This window comes from Manis javanica, chromosome 7 (assembly GCF_040802235.1).
Source record: "Manis javanica isolate MJ-LG chromosome 7, MJ_LKY, whole genome shotgun sequence".
Taxonomy (NCBI): domain Eukaryota; kingdom Metazoa; phylum Chordata; class Mammalia; order Pholidota; family Manidae; genus Manis; species Manis javanica.
Window position 1 is genome coordinate 9,407,812 of NC_133162.1, and position 20,888 is coordinate 9,428,699.

At 50.1% G+C, this 20,888-nt stretch overlaps 1 long non-coding RNA gene across 1 annotated transcript; it reads left to right on the top strand.

The window, feature by feature from the left end:
* Positions 1-3,030: 3,030 nt before the first annotated feature.
* Positions 3,031-18,507, top strand: LOC118971176 (uncharacterized). The gene is made up of 3 exons (XR_005059504.2): positions 3,031-3,150; positions 16,891-16,939; positions 17,104-18,507. It is a non-coding gene; the product is annotated as an uncharacterized lncRNA (long non-coding RNA).
* Positions 18,508-20,888: the final 2,381 nt, after the last annotated feature.

A 20,888-nucleotide genomic window follows, 5' to 3' on the forward strand; every position in this document is an offset into this window, starting at 1 on the left:
TTACTGACTGATCATAACCATTGGAACTTAGAGGTGGAGGTGCTGAATAAGGCTGTAGACCAGCCCTGAATAATGGAAATAGAATGTGAGCTACAAATAGGAGCCACCTATGAAATTTCCAATTCTCCAATCACCATGTTTCAGAAAGTAAAAAGAAATAATGAAGTTAATGCTTCTTTTATTTAATCCATGAATGCAAATATTACCTTTTCAAAATGCAATCAATACAGAAGTTATTAACGTGATATTGTACTTCTTGCATACCATTCAAGATTCAGTGTGTATTTTACACTTACGGTACATCTCAGTTTGGATGAGCCACACGGCAAGTGCTCACGAGCTGCTTGTGGCCAATGGCTGCCGTGCCGGGTAGGGTGGCGACAGCCCACAGAGCCCTGCAGTCATTATGTTGCTGGCTGAGCTGCCCTGGAGAGCACAGGCAGGCTGTGCTGGCAGCTGGAAAGGGGGCTTCTGCAGCTGGCATGAGAGATCTAACGCTCTTCGCCCCAAACAGCCCTCTCTCCCTTTCTAGTTAAATCACAGCATCTTCTTATCTTGCCCCACTCTCCTCCCTCCCCCCCATCTCATCTGGGACCCACATCCAAAACAAATCTCCTCCCATCCCCAGCCTCCTGCGGGCCAGCTTTCCAGTGCCCAGCTGTGGACCTGCTGCCATTTTCTGTCCTGCTTGCTCTTGGGAAGGTGGGCTGCCAGTCCCTGAGGGACATGGGCAGCTGGGGGCACTTGGCTGGGAGGCCCGGGAGGGGGCAGGACAGAGTTTGGAGTGTGTCCTCTCACCCGTTCTCCTTTGCTTTCTCTTGTTCTCTTTCTGGGTGGGATGCTGAGCCCCTGACCAGCCCCACCCCCAGGCCCAGGGCCCACCCCAGCTCTTAAGCTCCCAAAGCTGAGAGGTCTCCAGGTGAGAGTCACTTGGCTATCTGCCAGCCTTCCAGGGGCAACCCCTTATGGGGACATTTTGATGTCAAATGTGCAGAGCTAGTAAAAACAGGACTATTATTAGGCCTTCCCCTGCATCCCGGTTACCAGCCACATGGCTCAGCCCTTTGATGTCACAGTGGGAGCTTCAGCCCAGCTCTCCAAAACAACTAATATGGTATTTCTGAAAATGTTTCCCACTGGCACATATCGTTGGACTCTCGATTATCTTTTATTTCCAAAGGCAATTAATCTTCTTTTTCTTTAATGTGGCCAGTTCCCAGTTTTTGTTCCTGTTTCGAATCTGAATTGTTAGGAGGCATGTGGAAAATTGGCTTTTAAGCTCTAAGTTTTTGCTGAAAGCTGAGACAGCAGGCATAGCTAATGAGAAATATATGTATTTTAAAGTGCTGTAATTCTTAGGCATGTAGCAAGAGGTTTCACAGGGAAAGCTGTAGATTAATTGTAGATGACCCAATTTCATGGCGTTATAGAGTGCTTCAGCCTGACTGGGTCTGCAGCTCATCGTCAACGATGTACTGAGCAGCACCCGTGCCCGGAGCACCTGCGCTCACCTGGGGAGGTGCCACAGGGACACACAATGAAGCTCCTGCTTAGCTGAGGAAGTAAGACACAGTGTGCAGGTAGAGAGAATAAAGGTGACAAGGTCATATATGCTAAATAGAAATTCAGAAAGGCAACCCTTCAGACTGAATGTGGGTGGCCAGAGCTGGAGGAGCAATCAGTGAATGCTTCCCAGGGAAGGTGGCTGCTCGGGCTGAATGAACTAGAAGGATAGGCTGGTCATAGACACAGCGGCCAGCGAGGCCAGCCAGGTACTCCCCGCAGGAGGCAACGTGCACACCTGGAGGGGAGCGTCAGGCTTTATGATGCTTGTAGGTAGGACGCTGCTCCAGTTCATGGCAAAAGTGTTGATTCCAAATAGTCAAGAGCATTAGGCTCTCTTTCCAGCTCTGCTGCTGACATCCTCTGGTGGCTTTGGCCAGTCATGTACCCACCTCAGGACCCCTCCTGGAACTGACAGTACTTGTCACTGCCCTTCCCTTGAGCTGCTGTTCAGAGAAGAACAGATTGACCATTCACGCATCATCCACCCTCAAAACATCCATCATCCTGTGCATCTATCTCTCCATAAATACACCCATCCAATCATACACATATTCATCCATCCATCTGTCCACCCCTCTACCCATCCACCCATCTACCTATATCCACAATCAATCCATTCATCCATCCACCTGCCCATCTGCCGTCCAAACAGCCATCCAGCCATCTCATCATCCATCTGTCTGTAAACTGATCCAATCATCCATCTACCCATCTACCCACCCATCCACCCATTCACCCATTTATCTGTCCATCCCTCCAGTAAATCAGCTGTACGATTGTTTCATTCAGCCCTCATTTTCGGAGGTCCTACTCTGTTTCATACACTGTCCCAAGTGCTAGGAAGTGAAGAGCAAAAAGCGTGATTCCTGCCCTCAAGGCAAGACAAAGAGGGCAACGATGAGTATAGAAATGACAAAGTTGCCACCACAGGACAGGGTAAGTACAGGACTGCTGGGTTAGAGGACGAGAAGGGCCCCGAGTGGGTGGTAACCGTGCGGGTTCAAGCCCGCCTGAGCACTGACCTCATGGGATCGTGCCTATGATTCTTCTCCATTAGGCTCAAAGCACTTGAACATAGAGACCATATTTACAGAACCTGGGCTTAGTCAAGAGGGATCCCTATTCTGGGGCCCCCATTTAAGGGCCGTGCTCTGGCCCTCCTTCAACTCACCCCTTTCTACAGGGTGAGGAGTCTGTAGGGCCATGGGGACATGCTCACCCGAGTCCGTGCCTCCTGCCCTTTTTAGGTCATGCCACCAATAACCAGGGCCCAGAATTCTTGGCCCAAAAGGACCTGAGGAGGCCTCTTCCCCGTGTGAACCTTCCCAAGAGTGGGTCATTTCACTACTGTGCACCCCCAAGCCCCAGCGGTGGTCCTAGCACAGCTGTTGGTGGGGTGTAGATGAAACTTGGAAGTGCAGACTGGGGTGTCTACCTGTTTGCATGAAAGACTCTAAGGGCCTGGGATGGAGTCGGGACAGGAAGAGACGGAGCCTGCTCTTCCCAAGTCGTCGACTCTAACACCAAGCGCCAGGGAGTCTGAGATTTCTGTGCTGGAACACGGACCACCTGGTTGTTATGAAGGTATGTTTGTCAGGGTAGGAGGACAGAACATACTTTAATGAACAGTTTTTACAAAAATAACCTTGAAATATTTAGAGCCACAGCACATGGGTCTCCTCTAGTACACTCGCCCAGGTTTGGGACAGGGAGAGTAGAGAGGGTTAATGACAATGGCCAACAAATGCAGAGCGTGGAAGTCAGGCCTGCCCCGTCCTAAGGGCTTTGCTGCATCAGCTCACGCCTCACCACAGGCCTAGGCCGTGGGTGCTATTCCTCTCCCCGCTGTGCAGGTGCAACACTGTATCCCAGGGCCAGGCCCTGCAGAGGTTAGCAGCAGAGGCAGGGTCTGAACCCAGGCGTTGGGCTCAGAGCTGGACTCCCGGCCCTTACGCTTTGCTGCCTCCGGTAACGTGAGCCGAGACTTGGAGGGTGCCCAGTATGGAAGGTGATGGTTCTGTATGTTTTACACTGATCAGCTGCATTAGTCTTCCTAAAAATCCCCATGAAGTCATTGTTATTCCCATTTTACTGATGGGGAAGCTACCAGAGGGAAGGAACCCAGACATCTGGAGTCCAGAGCGTGTCCTCCTGAGCCCTGGCCTCAGCTGGGAGAACGTTTCCAGTGGACTCATTCAAGTCAAGGCCAGAAAGGGGAGGGCAGGTGGTGTGTTCCCAGGATGCTGGTCATTGGGCCTGCCTGGACTGGAGGGTATCCATGGGTGACAGGGCGCACGGGGAGAACACGGGCTGGGTGGGGAACAGTGGCAGGATCTCCAGCGGGCAGGCCACAGCCACGCTGTGGTTACCAAGGTGTTGGTCTGGCTGGGGGGCTTCCCAGTGACTTTCTCCCAGGGCCTGTGTCAGCCACATCCTGTGTAGCGTCTTGAGTGGGACGTCCATGGCATGTGTACATCCAAGGTGGGGTGAGGCGCGGCCGGGAGCACAGGAGGAAAACCACAGGACCGTGTCAGGATCCAGGAAGGGCCAGCTGTGCAGGAGCGAGGAAGCCCAGTCCATCAAGGCAACATTTAATCCACCTCCAAGGCGGCGGACAAGATCTGCCAACTAATGAACAGAGGGAGTGAGCGTGCGAGCACTTCGCACCAACTCTGAGGCTCAAGGCCAGGTGGGTGTGGCACCACGAACCTGGCTAATCCCTCTCCTCCACACCTGGGCTCACTTCTCCCATCTCACCGTCTCAATGAGCCCCATGTGCTGTGTTCACCGGGTCCTCCAGGAGCCAGTGCTCAGGCGGGATTAGCCAGGTGAGAGATGTGTCAGGAGCAGCTCATTGGGAGGAAACGAGGTGGGAGCTGGGAGAGGCAGGGAGGCCCGGGGGTGTGGCCCTGAACTGGTGAGGGGGAGGAAGGCAGGCAGGCTGGGGGGCACGCACACATGCAGGCAGCTCTCTGTGAGCTGGGCAAGGCCGCGGGGGCCTCCGGGGTCAGAGCTACTTGGGAGGAGCCCTGTGTCTCCCAGGAAGGGGCCTTGTAGCCCTGCTGCTCTGTGAGCAGCCTGTGGGAAGCTGTCCTGAAGGCAGGGGGTTTTCAGAGCCCAGCTCTGGGATGCACATTTCTGTAGTGCCATGCAGCCTGCCCTGAGTAACCCTCCCTCCCCCTCACCCCCAGTACCCCAGAGACCCCTCACCCTGGCTCTACATGGGTGCCCCATAGCATTTATCATCTTTGACATGCTATCTATAAGTCACTTCTGTATTATGGTTATTGTTCGTTTTCTGTCCCCACACCCCCTGCAGCTAGAGGGCAAAGTCATTGAAAGCCGGGATGTTTATTCTGTACGTGTCCCAAAAACCCAGCGCGGTGCTTGTCACCTCGCAGGTGCTCAAGAAGTATCACATTGAATTTAATTCACAGAGTTGGGAACCAGAAAGAGGGACTGGTTTGGGTGGAGGTTTTGTGAGGCCAAAGAGAAGAGCTCTGTAACTATGTAGAGGGTTTTATAAATCAAACCACGGCCTCTTCCTCTGCTGAGCTTGTGTCTGTGAGGCTTCCCAGACCCAGGACGCTGCACACGGGTGGCCCTGACTCCCAGGAGTGCGGGTTGCCTCTGCCTTACACAGAAGGACCTGAGCTAGCAAGTCCTTCAGAGTAAGGACATCGGACATGGGGAGTTTCCATGTTCCTATGACTGGAAGGAGTCACTTCTCAATTGAATTAGGCCAACAGGTGTAGTGTTCGTACCATAAAACCTTTACCTTGAAAATTCATTTTCCCTCGAAAGCTGGCAAAAATTAGTACCTGTACTCGTGGACAAACAGCACACCTCTGGAAGTGGTACAGAGATGCTGCTGTTCTCAGGAAGGGGAGGAGGATCCCCCATCTCTCCACCTGTGCCAGCTGCACGGTGCGTGGGCCAGCGGATGCAGGTTTTCCTGCCCCCTCTGGAAATGCAGCGCTCCCTTCCTGCTGTCACTCCCATCAGTGGTGGTGCTGACCCGTGGCCAGGCCCCATGCGGCCATGAGTCGGTTCCGATGCTCCTCTGGGTCACTCTGTCAGTGTTGCACCTGGCACCATGCTCCCTGGCTGCCCGAGCAGTTGGAAGAGACACTTTGAGAGCTGCTTCCACACTTGGCACTCCCTACGGAAATTCTGGGCTGCTTCATACCACCCAGCAGGCTGGCTGCCCACCAGCCTCCCACCCTTCCTGCCCAGGGAGCCCTCCTTCCCGGGAACCTGTCCTTTGCCTTTGCTTCCGCAGGGGCTGCAGTGGGTGTGGGCATCCACACACTCCTCATCTAGGCTCCTAAGTTGAGTCTGAAGATAGGAACCATCCTGAGAATCAATGAGACCAGCCCCTGGAGGTCCACCCAATAAACCGGCCACCCCCAGCTTGTGAAAACCCAGGGCCAGAGTAACCAAACAGACCTTCTAAAGCTTTGGACAGGATTTGTTTATAAAAACCGGGGCCTCTTTCCAGCGTGTGCTAAGACCTTCCAGCAACTGGCCTCCACCCCTGTGCCTACCGTTCCTATGCCTCTGCCTGGGAGGCTCCGCACAGGCCCTGTACGCCCAGCCCCCAGCGCACAGTAGGCACCCAATAAACAGTTGTTGAGTGCATGTATTCCTTCCAGCTGAGATGGATGCTTCCTACCTCTCCAAATCCCACTGTGTCCTTAAAACCCAGGTCTGGCTTACCTCCTTTGTGAAGGTTTCTTGAAGTTCTTCCTGCAGGAGCTGCTCCCTGCTCTAAAACCTGGGAGCAGATATCGGAACCTTGTTCTACCATGCAGCACATACTTCTTCGCATTTGTTACTTTTAATGCAAATTTGACTCATAATTACCAGAGCATCAAGGTGAAACTTCTCTTGGCTCTTGCTGTCAGAGAAGTCCCCACAACGTGGTTAGAGTGATGGTTAATTTTATGCATCGACTCGATCGGACCGCAGTGCCCAGATATGTGCTCAAACATTGTCCTGGATGTTTCTATGAGAGTGTTTTTTTGAATGAGATTTACGTTTAAATTTGTGGACTTTGGATAAAGCGGACTGTCCTCCAGGATGTGGGTGGGCCACATCTAATCAGGTGAAGGTTGGATCAGGAAAAAGACTGACCTCCCCAGTGCAAGAGGGATTCTGGCAGTGGATGGCCTTCAGACCTGAACTGCAGAATTGGCTCTCCACCCTGAGGGCTCGCTCTGCAGCTTGTAGACTTGCCAGTCTCCATAATTGTGTGAGTCAATTCCTTAACATAAATGTCTTTCCTTCTGTATATGCACACTTCCTATTGGTTCTCTGGGAGCCAGGTCAATGAATAGAAATGGTACGATGTGAAAACTAAGGGAAGTACAAAGTGCCTTTGGGGCTGAGGACCCTCTAACTCATCTGGATCAGGGGTGGCTTCACAGAGGAGAGACTCCCCCAGTCAAGCCCAGGAGAATACCTTGCCATCCTGCCTAGGTTTGAGCTGCTTCCAGGAGGAGTGTTTCTTTGCCCCCGAGGACCATGCATGAAGCTCTGTGATGCTGGGCACACATGGTCATATTTATTAATGATTGATCACTTCTGTAACCAAGTAATTTTGTCCATGGAAGGCAGCCAGCCTGCTTTGTGGTCATCAGTTGCATCTACCAAGTGAGGTTTCTCCTTACTGTGCAAAAGGGGTCGGAAATGGCTTTGCCAGCCCTTGTGGGATTCCGCACTCAGCACCCTCAGTGGGAGGTCAAGGACCTCCAAGAAAACTATCATCCAAGAGATGTCCTTCTTCTCTCCTTCCCACTCAAAGTCCTGAGTCACAGTCCCTCCTCGGGGCTGCTCTGCCTTTCTCAGACCTGAACAAATGGGCTCAAGTGCCATCATGAAGTCAATATCCACTCATTCTCATGACTTAGATCCCTGGAGCTGACCTGGTTCCAGCTTTTTCCAAGATTCGAATCTTCAGCCTTTCCTTCAGTTCCATTAGCACATCGATCCTTCCAAACAGTCCCTTAAGTCAGTTAGAGCTTGCAACCAAAAAATCTTATCAACATTTCCTTAAACAGGAACAAAGGCGTGGTGAGAATGGGAAGATACTGGGAGAAGGGAACCTCATGTGTCTTGACTCTTTCTCCAAACCCTGCAACGTGCCAAGCCTCATATTTCAGAGTCAAATGTGCGCATTTCCTCAACACATGCACATTTTAACATGAAAAAATCAGCATGATTTTGTCCCGGTTGTCAGTCACAGAGCCAGCTATGGATATTACTACCTGTGCCTGAACCTCAATACTTCCAGGGTCAGTGGCTTAGGCAGAAGTCCAGAGATAATAAAGAGCGCTCCTTGAGGATACGCTACATACTACCAGAGCGGGATTTAAAGAAATGCTCTGTGTCCACAGGCACAGAAGACAATATTGTGTGGAAAAACATGGATGATGCCAACTCTTGATTAAAAAGATAATTGAGAAGAATAGGACTGTGAATGAGAAGAAGGTTGAGGAATGTTGTAGCCAATTTAATTCATTGTATTTCTGATTTCATCAAGAATGCAATGGAGTGGTACATGACCCCCCTCCAAAAGAATCGCTGTCCAAATAAGTCTAAAAGAGTTCTCTTAATAAGTATAAAATAAACTATCTAGGCCAGGGATTGCCAACATTGTCCTATAAAGGGCCAGATAGTAACTCTTTTAGGTTTTGTGGGCCAGACGGTCTCTGTCACAACTGCTCAACTCTGATGTTGGAGCACAAAGGTAGCCCCAGACAGTATGTAAATGAACGGGCCTGACGGCGTTCCTCTATATGTATGAACATCCTACAGTTTTCCTTATGGATACTGAAATTTGAATTTCGTATCATTTTCGTGTGTCACAAAATATTATCGTTCTGTTGTGTCTTTTTGAACTACTTACAGATATAAAAGCCATTCCTAGCTCATGGGCTGTACAAAAATACACGGCAAGTTGATAGATAGTTTGCCAACCCCTGCTTTCAGTGGTAAGAAAGCATTGTGTCATGGCCTAATTGACGGCATTTCTCTCCTAGCTCACCAGTGGTTCTATAATGATGCACCTTAGAGCAATGGAATAAACTTTACAGCAATCCTGTGAAGTGGACAACATTCCCAGATGCTGGTGACAAGATACAGAGAGGTTTTGCTATTCAAGATCAAGCCTTTAGGAGGGGGCAGATTCAAACCTAGGCCTGCCTAACAAACTACAAAAAAAGATACCACTTCAAAGATAGTAAGTCAGATGTAACTGACATTACATCACAGATACAGCCTAGAATGGATCTAATGACTTGGCTCCCTTCCACTTGGATCTGCCACCTGCATTCAGAGGATGGTAGCAGTTTTGGTCTGGATCTTGGATGACTGCAGCATGACTGGCTGGAGGTTGGGGGGGGACGTCATTATTCTCACTAGGAGCTGAGGTCATGGGGAACTGTGACTGATGTATTTTGGAGAATTAAAATATTCATTAGATTTATCAGGCTCACTGTCCTATCCTCCTCTTAATATTCAGAAACACTTTTCTTTTTTCAGAGAGAAAAATGCAGATAAAAAGAATGGAATTAAGTGTAACTTACAGTAGCTCAACTGGCTTCAGCCATCTCCTGCTCTGGTCATAGGCTTGCTGTTTCTGTAACCTGGGTAGGGAATTGGCTGCCCTGCGTAGGTCCCCCGGAGGCCAGGAGGAGCAGAGGTGCGCAACGAGTGAATGGAGCCGGGCTGGCACAGCTCCGGTGGCCACAGAGCCACAGAAGGAATTAACAAGTGTTCTGCTGCATTTTTCCAGGCGCCGAGCTGTAGACAGGCCTCCTAGACGAGTCCTCAAATGAGTTTTGCAAATGGGCTTCCAGAATCAATAGGCTACAAAAATCTATCTGGCCTGCGCAATCTTCCTTGGTCGGCTTCACATTCATCAATGCCTCTCTCTCTCTGGCATTCACACTCTCCTCTGCCCCGCACAGCTTGGCAGGCACAACACAGGCCTGGGGGTCTGGCTGCAAACATGGGGCCTGGGAAACCATACCAGAACTGAGTGGCAAAGAAAACTGAACAAATACATCTCGCTGGGCATAGTTCTAGGCTTGCTTGCTTCTGGGGCTTCCCTGATCGACACCCTGCCTTCCCATCTTTGGTGTGGCCCTGGAGGGTTGAAAGCCTCCCAGTGAGTGAGTGGGTCTTGCCTCGTAACCATTTACTGAACAACTTCTGTGTGCCAGGCATGGTTCTCTGAACTTTAGAACCATTCATTGCTCTCTTGTTTTCTCACACCAGCCTTGAAAGTATTATCTCTCTTTTACAAATGAGGAAACTGAGGACCCAAGAGGCAGTGAACATGCCCAAGTGAAAAAACGGTTTAGTGCCTTGGCTGGGATCTGAATTCGATTCTGTCTTCCTCCCAGAAGCCTGTGCTAATTTCACTTTACAGTGCACGGAAGCAGGGGCTTGTGGATTTCTCTCATCTCCTGGGCTAGAGTTCAGGTACGCTGAAGGAAAAAAGCAAGCCAGAGTCTCCTGCAGCTGCCCCACTGCCCTCATGTTCCAGGGCTCCATAAATGGTTGTGGAGTCCACTGTTCTGATCGCCCTATCCCTCTGTCAAAGCCAAGTTCAGACCACCAGGTGACAGCATCCCTCAGGTCAGCACAATTGTGGTGCTGCCATTACGTTATCCCATCTTTAATCTTTGGAAGATACTTGATTTCCATGCCGTGTTTGTGTGTAGAGCCAGCTCAGAGCTTGGTGGACACTTGGGATGGGAGGGCTTTTATTACAAAGACAGAATGTGTTTTTGAACTTACAGGTTCTCTCCTGAAGTCACTGCAATTCTTAGGGCTGTATTTTTCCATGAAATAGTGCGAGCAAGCTACACATTTCTAGTCTGGCAGGCAACTGGAAATATCCATGCTGAGAATGCAAAACATGTTGCAATGTTTATGGGAAACTGAGACATGCTTATGCTAAATACTGCCACATGGAACTAATTGCCAGGATTGTGTACTGTGGTTCAGGAGAGGGAATGAAACCAACAGCTCTAGAGATACGGAGAGCCACCTTGCCTGCTCTTTACCTCAAAGAGACAGCGACGTGGAGGTGTGACTTTAAAAGGAAATACCCCCTTTTGCTCTGCCAATGTGATCTGAAAACCAGTTAAGAAATTCCAACCGAGCTGCTTATTGGCTTTGCATCCATCTGTGCTGCTAAGAAAACTCAACGATAAGTGTTCTGATCGAACCGGCTCTGGAATATCCTTAAAAGAATTTCAGAACTTTAAATGTCACATTTCATAATAACTCAATTAGTAGTTTCTAACTAACTGTTCAATTTGGGCGACTACCAAACAAGGATTTCAAAACCAATGGCTCCAGCTGTTGGCAGACCTGAGGACACTCGGATTAATGGTGGGTCAACATCTGAGATGCATCAAAACTGGCCCTGGGATACCTTCCATAGGCATAAGGTTCTACTAAATATCATGGGGGACAGCACTCCGGCCCCTGAAGGACTGCTGCCACTCACAGACAGGCTGGAAGAAAGTGACCAGCCAAGCAAGCAGAAAGTGTCAGATATCAAACAAGGGGACTTAGTGAAGGCTTTCAGAGGAATGAAGGATTGCCGGAGGTCTGCCTGGAAGAGGGGGTCTACCTGGGCCTTCACGTGGGAGTTGTAGGATTGACTGTGGCAGTCCTCAGAGAGTGGAGTGAGAGAGAGCACATGCAAGGGTGCAGCAAGCAGACAGACTCGGCTTGGCTGAGGATTTGCCCGAAGGGCCACTGCAGGATGAGGATGGGCATGTAGGTTGGGCCCCCCAGTTTGTGGGGGGTTTAAGGTCTGTGGCAGGATTTGGATATTTCCCCCCATGTAGTCAGGAGCCCACCCTTCCCCGCCTGTTTCTCTCCATGGCTCCTCCGTCTTGGCACTGCCATCCACCCATGGCCGAGGCCCCAAGCCAGGGATTTGCCTCAGTTCCTCTCTTTCAGCCCTCCTCCCCCCTGTCCGCCCCCTTACAGTTCATCAAACATTCTGTCATCTCTGTTTTCAAAATATATTCCAAATCCAACCGCTTTTCATCCCCTCTCCAGCTCCCATGCTGGTCCAAATCTCCATTGCTTTTGGCTGGGTGAGTACAATGGCTTCTTCACTAACCCCTGTTTCCAGCTCCCCATGGCAGCCAAAGTGATCTTTTCAACTGTAAATTAGATTGGGAAACGGCTCTGCTTTTTACTGTCACGTCTCCAGTAGCCCCCATTACACTTGGCATGAAACCCCAGCTCCTTACCCAGCTTGCAGCGTCCTATGGGACTGGCCCAGCCAGCCACCCTTCTTTATGTCTATCCCCCATCTGGCTTTCTCCAGCCACACGGCAACATGCCCCTGGAGGGGCTACCTCAGGGCCTTTGCATTTGCCATGGCCTCTGCCCAGAGCACCCATTCCCCAGCCTTTTGTACTGCGTGTGTTTTATCATTCAGGGCTCTGTTCAAATACCCTGCCTTCCGAGAGGCTGTCCTGATCACCAGCAGAACAGTCCTGCCTCTGCCACCTGGTCATTCCTTCCCCTTCCCCAGTTGTGTTCACTTTCTAGTAGCTGTCACAATGTGAAATGATACTGTTTATTCATTTGTGCACTTGTTTATTCTCTGTGGTTTATACTACTGTGGTTTGGGCCTATGTTCATAGTTGATGGAAATGCTGACTATTCATTTGAGATTAGTCAAATTAAAGATGTCATTTTTTTCCCATCTCCGTTCACAGACTCCCTGAACTCACAGACCCAGGGTAGGACATTCTGTATTAGTTGCTCAATAATTATCTTGGAGACAAAAAAGAATGAGAGGATAAAAGTTTTGGAGCTGATGGGCCACAATGTCTAAGTTTTTAGTGCATATCAAAGCAGTTCTGCTTGCTTTGGGGAGCCAGGCTCTTGCCAGGTGCTGGGGGTAACAGGGTGGGGAAGGCACAGCCCTGCCTGTGAGGAGTTTCCAGTCCACTTGGATGACTCTGTTGTACATAAGATAATTCCAACACAGTGTGGCAAATCCGAGCCTGTACCAAGGTACTGAACCCACTCTGGGCTGCAGAGCAAGTCCCTGGAGGAGAATCCCTTGAGTTCAATGCTGGAGGATAAATTATACTTATCTAGACAAAGGACGGGGTGGAAATGTGTTCTAGATCCAGGGAACAGCAATGAGTGAGGTTCAGAGTTTTGGGGGAGCAACATGCAGTGTGGGAAGTAGGGGGAGGGTCCTGCCTTCCACAGATATTTTTTGAGCACCTACTAACTGGAACAGGGCCTGGGAATTCTGTGCTGAATGAGACAAATTCTCTGCCTCCAATGAACTTGCATTTCAGTAAAGGGAGTCAGACCAAACACAAGTGTGTACTGTGGTGTCCAGCAGTGATACAGTCTGAGAAAAAAGAACAAGAGATAAGGCTGAGGTGTCCAGTAAGGGCTGGTGGTGTGAGGATCTCTGAAGGCCAGCCCAGAAGCTCTGGGGCGGTGACGGGAGCTGTGGGTGATGCGGAGAGACATTAAACCATGTCTCCCAAAATGCAAATGTTGAAGTTCCTACTCTTGATGTGAAAGTATTTAAAGATGGGCATTTAAAAAGGTAATTAAGGTTAAATGATCCAGCAGTCCAATAGGGTTAGTGTCCCTCTAAGTAGAGGAAGGGACAGAGGGTTGCCTTTACACAGAAGGCAGAGAAAAGGTGCAGTCTGCCAGCCAAGGAGAGAAGCCTCAGAGGAAACCAAACCTGCTGACACCGAGCCTTGGACTTGCAGCCTGCAGAACTGCGAGGGGACGCGTGTCTGCTGCCTGTGCCACTTGTTATGGGTCCTGAGATGACTGATACCTGTGAATTGTCTGTTAGAAGGGCCACATTGGCTGTGGTGGAAGATGTCCTCGGGTTTAGCAAGACAGGAAAGGGAAGACGAGAAGGGCCCCAAGTGCCTGGCTGGGCAGTCGTGGGAGCAGCCAGATGGGAGTTGGCAAAGCAGGTGTTAGCCAGCGCCACGGCCAGGGGCATGGAGACGGGGGCTGCTGAGGAGGGGCAGGTGGCAGCACGGGGAGCTGGGCAGGTGTGTGCAAAGGAGGCGAGCACGACATGCAGGTTGGAACTTGGGCCTGCCTGGGTCCCTGAGCCACTGAGACTTCTCTGCACTAGGATTTCTTCCGTCCCCACATGTCCCTGCAGACTAGGAAATGGGGGAAGGGAGGTCATTGTCCTGAGACTTCCTCTCCCTGGCTGGTGGGGCTCCCGGGAGTGCATTGTTCTCACACAAAGGGGCAGTGATAAGTTGTTGTTTGCAGCTTCTGGTGCCAGTGGGAGAGGCTGCCTCCTGGCTCTCCACCCTGCCGCGTGGGGTACCAGATGATGGAAGGCCCTGAGCTCTCCAGTGGCAGCAGAGGAGGGGCTGAGGCTTGTACCTGAATCACAAGAGAGGCACTGATGGGCTGTGGGCAGGCTGGGGAGGATCAAAGTGGCAGTACTGGGCTGGCACAGGCTGTCCCTGGGTCTGTGAGCAGCATGTCTGCTCGGTTCTTGGTGCCATCCTCCTTGCCCCCCGCTTCCTCCGTCCTTCCTCCCTCCCTCTCTCTCCATCTTCTCCCACTTCCCTTCCTCTCCTGATACTTACAGCTGTCCAGCCTGCCCGCAGGTGTGTACCGCACCCCAACCCCTCTAGTCCCCGAGAGCTCTGCACCTCCGGCTGGCTGCTTTGTGGCCAGTGCCCATCCAACCCCAGGCACTTCTTGCCTTCAGATTAGTCCTTATCTAGTCTACTCCCTCCTCCCCTGGCCTCCCTTCATCAAAACTTACCTGTCCTGTGTCCCTGTACCCTCAGAATCCTGCTGAGGGGGGTGGCCGGGGGTGGCTTGGTCCCTGTCCCAAGGACCTGCTTGTTGAACTCAGTTGTCTGGTTGGTCTGATCTCATCCCCAGGAGTCAGTGTCCCGATAGCTTCTCCCTCTCCTATCACACTGGCATTATGAGGGCTCTTCCTTGTCCTGACCCTGTGGCTGCAGGTCTAGGGGAAGATGTCCCCCGGCTTTCTGTCGGCCCACTTCCTCATCAGGCGGAGTGTCCTTGCTCCCTTAGGGACCCAGCGGGTCTTCTACCACCTGGAGCCCAGCTGGCGAAGGATGGACATCACTCCAGCCCAGGCCTCCTGTTCTGCTGTGATCCGCCTCTCCTGGGCACCTGGCATACACCGGCTGCTTACCTACTTACACGTCTGTTTTCTTGGGTTGACCAGTAGTCTGGTAAACTAGTTCACATCAATGCTTGTAGCATCTACTTCCAGAGAACTTCTACATTTCATTTTTATTTTTATTTATTTTCTTCCTTGTAGTTTCCATATTTTATTTTCTCTTTGCTTGTAATTTTAATATAGACAAAAGTAGGCAATTGACATATTTGTTAGGACCACTCACCCATGACCTGCATAATTTCTGATTCTCACAACATTCCTTTAGGTCAGTGTTATGACTAGTTCATAAATGAAGAAAGGAGGCTTAGAAAAGTTAAGTGATCCCCTTTAAGTATTGTATGATACAAAGTGGGATCTGGGCAGGTTGTGGGAAGGAGAAATTGCAAGTATACACTAAAATGAGCCAGAGAGCAATAGTAATACATTTCTTCAGTTCATTATTTATGCCCTGTTGCCTAAATATACAATATTTAAAAAATAAAATATGTATAAATTTTTGACTCTAGAAGTTCAATTTGGGTCAGTTTTTTGTTCTTCATTTTTTTTATTAAGGTATTGTTGATATACACTCTTATGAAGGTTTCACAAGAAAAACAATGTGGTTACTACATTCACCCTTATTATCGAGTCCCCCCCATACCCCATTGCAGTCACTGCCCATCAGTGCAGTAAGATGCCACAGAGTCCCTATTTGTCTTCTCTGAGCTACACTGTCTTCCCCGTGACCCCTTCTCCCTCCCTCCCCACCTACCCTCCCTCCCCCTCCCCTTTGGTAACCACTAGTCCCTTCTTGGAGTCTGTGAGTCTGCTGCTGTTTTGTTCCTTCAGTTTTCCTTCATTGTTATACTCCACAAATGAGGGAAATCATTTGGTACTTGTCTTTCTCTGCCTGACTTATGTCACTGAGCATAATAGCCTCTAGCTCCATCCATGTTGTTGCAAATGGTAGGATTTGTTTCTTTTGCATTCTTTGGGTAAATTCTTAGGAGTGGAATTCCCGGGTCAAATGGTATTTCTATTTTTAGTTTTTTGAGGAACCCCATATTGCTTTCCACAATGGTTGAACTAGTTTATATTCCTACCAGCAGTGTAGAAGGGTTCCCCTTTCTCCACATCCTCGCCAGCATTTGTTGTTCTTAGTCTTTTCTATGCTGGCTGTCCTAACTGGTGTGAGGTGATACTCTCATTATGGTTTTAATTTGCATTTCCCTGATAATTAGTGATGTGGAGCATCTTTTCATGCACCTGTTGGCCATCTGAATTTCTTCTTTGGAGAATTGTCTGTTCATATCCTCTGCCCATTTTTTAATAGGGTTATTTGCTTTTTGGGTGTTGAGGCATGTGAGTTCTTTATATATTTTGGATGTTTAACCCCTTGTCGAATATGTCGTTTACTAATATATTCTCCCATACTGTAGGATGCCTTTTTGTTCTGCTGATAGTGTCCTTTGCTGTACAGAAGCTTTTTAGCTTAATATAGTCCCATGTGTTCATTTCTGATTTTGTTTCCCTTGCCTGAGGAAATGTGTTCAGGAAAAAGTTTCTCAGGTTTATATTCAAGAGATTTTTGCCTATGTTTTCTTCTAAGAGTTTTATGGTTTCATGACTTACATTCAGGTCTTTGATCCATTTTGAGTTTACTTTTGTGTATGGGGATAGACAATAATCCAGTTTCATTCTCTTACATGTAGTTGTCCAGTTTTGCCAGTACCAACTGTTGAAGAGGCTGTCATTTCCCCATTGTATGTCCATGGTTCTTTTATCATATATTAATTGAACATATATGCTTGAGAACTTCTACATTTTAAATGGCACAGCCTGAGGGGACAATGCTGGTCTCAAAAGAGATGCATTTTGGCAGGATGGGCAGGTGGATTGGGGGGCCTTCTGGCTCACTTTACAAGTTCATAATCGCCCTGTGTTCTGTTCCTCATCTTTACTCAGCAGAGTGGTCACTCCTGCATGTTAGTCTCATGAAGGCAGGAGGGAGGGAGAGCGATGGGGATGGAGCCCCATGCGGGCCCCTGCTTATCAACTGCTCGCCCCTGGGGTTCAAGGTGCATCCCACTAGGTCAGGGATTTTTATCCATTTTGTTCTGTTTCCACAGCACCTAACGAGAGCTTGGCCCAGAATTAGCACTCCCAAATACTTTTTGGGTAAGTGAGTGCCTCAGAATCCCATAGCCTGGCATGGCCATTCTTCCCAGGGGGCTGGGACTGGACTAAAAGGCTTTTTGGGTTCCCCGTGGTGCTGGGGATCTACCTTGGGTGGGTTTCTTCTCCAGCCATTAAGAGGACTCTCCTTGTTCTTTGCCTTACAGCAAATGTACTCTCATAAGTACATGTAGTGCTTGGACAGCTGACATCCCTGCGTCATTTGTTCCTTACAATCACCTGTGGAGGAGATGGAACTATACCACCCCCATTCTACGGAGGGGGAAACTGGGGCTTGGGGACCTTAGATGCTTGCCCAAGCTCCACAGTGAGTGAGCCCAGAAGCCCAGCCCTGGCTCTCCCCATCCTTCCTCCCTTGGGGGCATCTGTGAGCACCGTAGTTGTGATTTACTAGGGAGGGTCCAGCAGGCCAAAGCCAGGAAGACCTTTCTACCCAAAGGAGACAAATGTCATCTTTGATTTAATCGTGTGACATCTGGGACCTTTTATTTTTTCATTAAAAAAAAATTGAGGTGAAATTCACATAGCATAAAAATAACCATTTTAAAATGTACATTTCAGTGGCATTCAGTACATTCACAATGTTGTGCTTTATCATGTCTACATAGAATCCCAAAAGCAAAAGAAAATCCCTTACCTACTGGCAGTCAGTTCCCACCTCCCCTTCCCTCTAATCTTCTTTCTGTCTCTGTGGACTTGCCTGCTTTGGGGCATTTCATATAAATGGGGTCATATAAAATATGGCCTTTTGTGACTAGCTTCTCTCACTTAGAGAAATGTTTTCAAGGTTCGCTTGTGTTGTAGTGTGTCAGTCCACCATTCTTTTTTATGATTGAATCATATTCCTTTGTTTGAATCACCACAATTTGCTTACCCAGTCTAGGGGCACTTCTAAAAGGTTGCGTGGCAAAGTTTTACTTTTGCAGGACGTCACATTCTGTGCAGATGTCTTTGGGGCAGATGCTCTGAGAAATGGCTCTTCACCTCTGCCTAGTTAAACTTCACTCCTGCCACATTTCCCAGTTTCATGCAAAGGGGCCCTCAAGGACACTGAGAAGTCCCCACGGAGGTAACTGAAGGTCAGGAATGGCCATTTTACCGCATGTCCAGGGAACCCAACTGAAACGGGATGGAGTGGCCGGTTGGGGGATGGCCCTGGGAACGGGAGTCAGGAGACAGCTCTGTGCCCAGCCCTGCCGCACAGTCACATGCAGGCTGGCTGGGAACTTCCCTTCACGGGCTTCACTCCCTTCTCTGTGCAGAGAGGTTAGGCCCAGGCCCCAGCCCCTCTAGCTCATGCCCCGGGGTTCTAATCTGTTCCCTGGTGCCGGTTCTCCACTGCTAGTGTCCAGTTTTGGGTTCCCAGGGCGCTTTGCCCTCCCCCTGCCATGTGGAACTTCTCCTGCTCATTGGAACCTTCCTGGGTTCTGAACACTGAATTCCAGCAGGAGCCATTCACGGGGCCATAGGTTCGTGAACAAGGGCTCCTGGGGCAGTTTACATGAGTTAACTGCATAAATTTTCTCGCTTCTAAATTTTCAGTAACTGTGCCTGTGAACACTATGATAATAATAACAATAATTCATAATTTTATAATTTAGTGCATTGGAAAAGTACAAAAATGTGACTACCTTGTCTTGTCTGCTGGGTGGATTTCTTGGTTTCATTGCATAGGTTTGTGAGGGGAACCATGGGCCTGCCTTTTATGGAGCTAAGCGTTACCACCTGTGGCTACCTGGCCATGAACCACAGCAATCCCAAACTCTTGGCCAGCCCCTGACCCAGAGAGGAGCTGGGCTCAGCACACCAGTATGTGTGTCCATGTTTAATGGGTTCAAACCAGAGGAAGTGCCACCTCCTCATTCCCCTCCCCACATCCTGTTCCCAGGTGACTGTGGATAAAATGAGAGTTCCTGTGGCCAGGATTCTCACCTGGCCATGGTTGACTAGCTCACTGCACACCTGTGGGCAATACATGGTTGTTGACTCTATATAAAGAGCTCTGCCCAGAGCTCTGGGCATGACATGGTGGCAGGACTGCAAGGCTGCAGGAGAGCAGAGGCTGGAGTGGTGGCAGCGCCGAGGACAGAGGCCCAGAGGACGGCTGTGTGGGATGACTGTGCAGAGAGGCCCAGAGGACAGCTGTGCAGGCAGAGACGCCCAGAGGATGGCTGTGCAGGACAGCTGTGCAGAGAAGCCCAGAAGACGGCTGTGCGGACAGAGGGGCCAGAGGCGGAGACAGGCTTGCTGCATTCAGACTTGCTCTGAGTGAATGGGATTCTAGTGACTGACCTGACCACCTGGAAATAAAGTTGGGTATAACCCTTTCACCCCAAAGAGCATTCTGCTGTCAATTTTCTTTGGTCACTTTGAATCCATAGCGAACTTGCCCAGGGCTGAAACCCATTGGCAAGACAGTGACTTTGAGGATAGAGCCAGCTTCTCAAATGATACCACGCCAGGAGCTTATTGCTACCTCGGATGGTTTGGCTGAAATGCAAGAAGCTTCATAAACCAGCATTTCTTGACCTTTAATGTACTTACCTTGTCAAACTATAGAGGCCAATTAGACAAATGTGGGTGGCATCTGAGATTCCGCATTTCTAACAAGCTCCCAGGTGAGGCTGGGCTGCTGGTTCTGGGACCATCCTGGGGTAGTGAGGCCTTCCACGCTTCATCTCCTTGCCTGGGCTGTGTGCGTGTGCGATGGCTCCGCCTTCCTGGGAGCTTAGAAAATCCCTAACATGGCTTCTCCACCGCTCATTCGGATAAGAGCAGTGTTCGCTGATGACATTGGGAGAGGGAGTCTTGGCGGCCATGACCTCCCATCCCAGCCGGCATGAGGAGGAGCCGGGGCCTCGCTGTGCTCATGTCCAGGGACCCGGAGTAGGAGGTACCGTGTAGTCTTTTCAATCTGCTGAGTGTGAGGGCACCTCTCTTGCCCCGTGGGCACATTCCAGGCCACTGGGGTGCTCAGCCCATGGGCTTGGGATGGAGTGCAGAGCCCCAGGGGGTAGAAGAGAAGGTGGGAGTTTGGTCCTTTTATTAGTTTCTTCCTTAGTTTCTGCTTTCAGTCACATGTCAATGCCTAGTGTGATTTGGGGTGTCACATTACTGCCTGGCGGCACCGCATTGCAGGGGGCAGGGAGGGGCACTAATTCTGCCTCCTGGGGCTACTTGGGCCAGATCTGGGACCATTGGGCCACCCAGCTGGTGCCTTAGTGTCCCCTGGAGGGCAGTCACATTGCTGAGACTGTGGAGTGCCATAAGGCATCTAGAATATCCTAAAACAGAAGAGAATGTGCACCATAGTCCTGCGAGAATGTGGGAGATGGGCACCCCACCTCCCACTGGCTGAGCAGTGCCCACGCTCCACATCCTGCCATCCCACAGCCTGGTACCCTCAGCAGCCACCCTGCCTTGGGACTGTAGTGTTTTTCTTGCAATTTATGAGGCAGCAGTTTCCTGTAGAAAATGGGCTGGAGAGCCAGAAATCATATATTTTGTTCCTTCCCTTTCTTTCAAGGGGAACGGGAATGCTCTTGGAAAATCAGATGCACATCCCCAGTTGGGTTTCATTAATTTCAGGCACACTCGAGGGGGGGATGTGACTGAGCCTCAACTGGAACTTTCAGAGTGGGTGGGGAAGTGGTCAGTGGCAGAAAGAACCAGTTTGAAGCCTTTTTAGAAGCTCCTGTTCCTCAAACTCTGGGCAAAGAGGCCAGGAGCAGGGGCTGCCGGGCACTCAGGAGTGTGGGAGGGTTTGCTGAGAGCCCTGAGCAGAGGTGCCCGGGCAGATGCTGGCCCCACAGCCTCCCTGGTTGGGGCGAAAAAGAAGGAGACACCAGAGTGAAGGCTGACAGAGAACAGAGGGAGGAGGCTTCTCAGAGCAGGTGGGTGGGCGGGAAAAGGCCGAGGAGTGGGATGAACC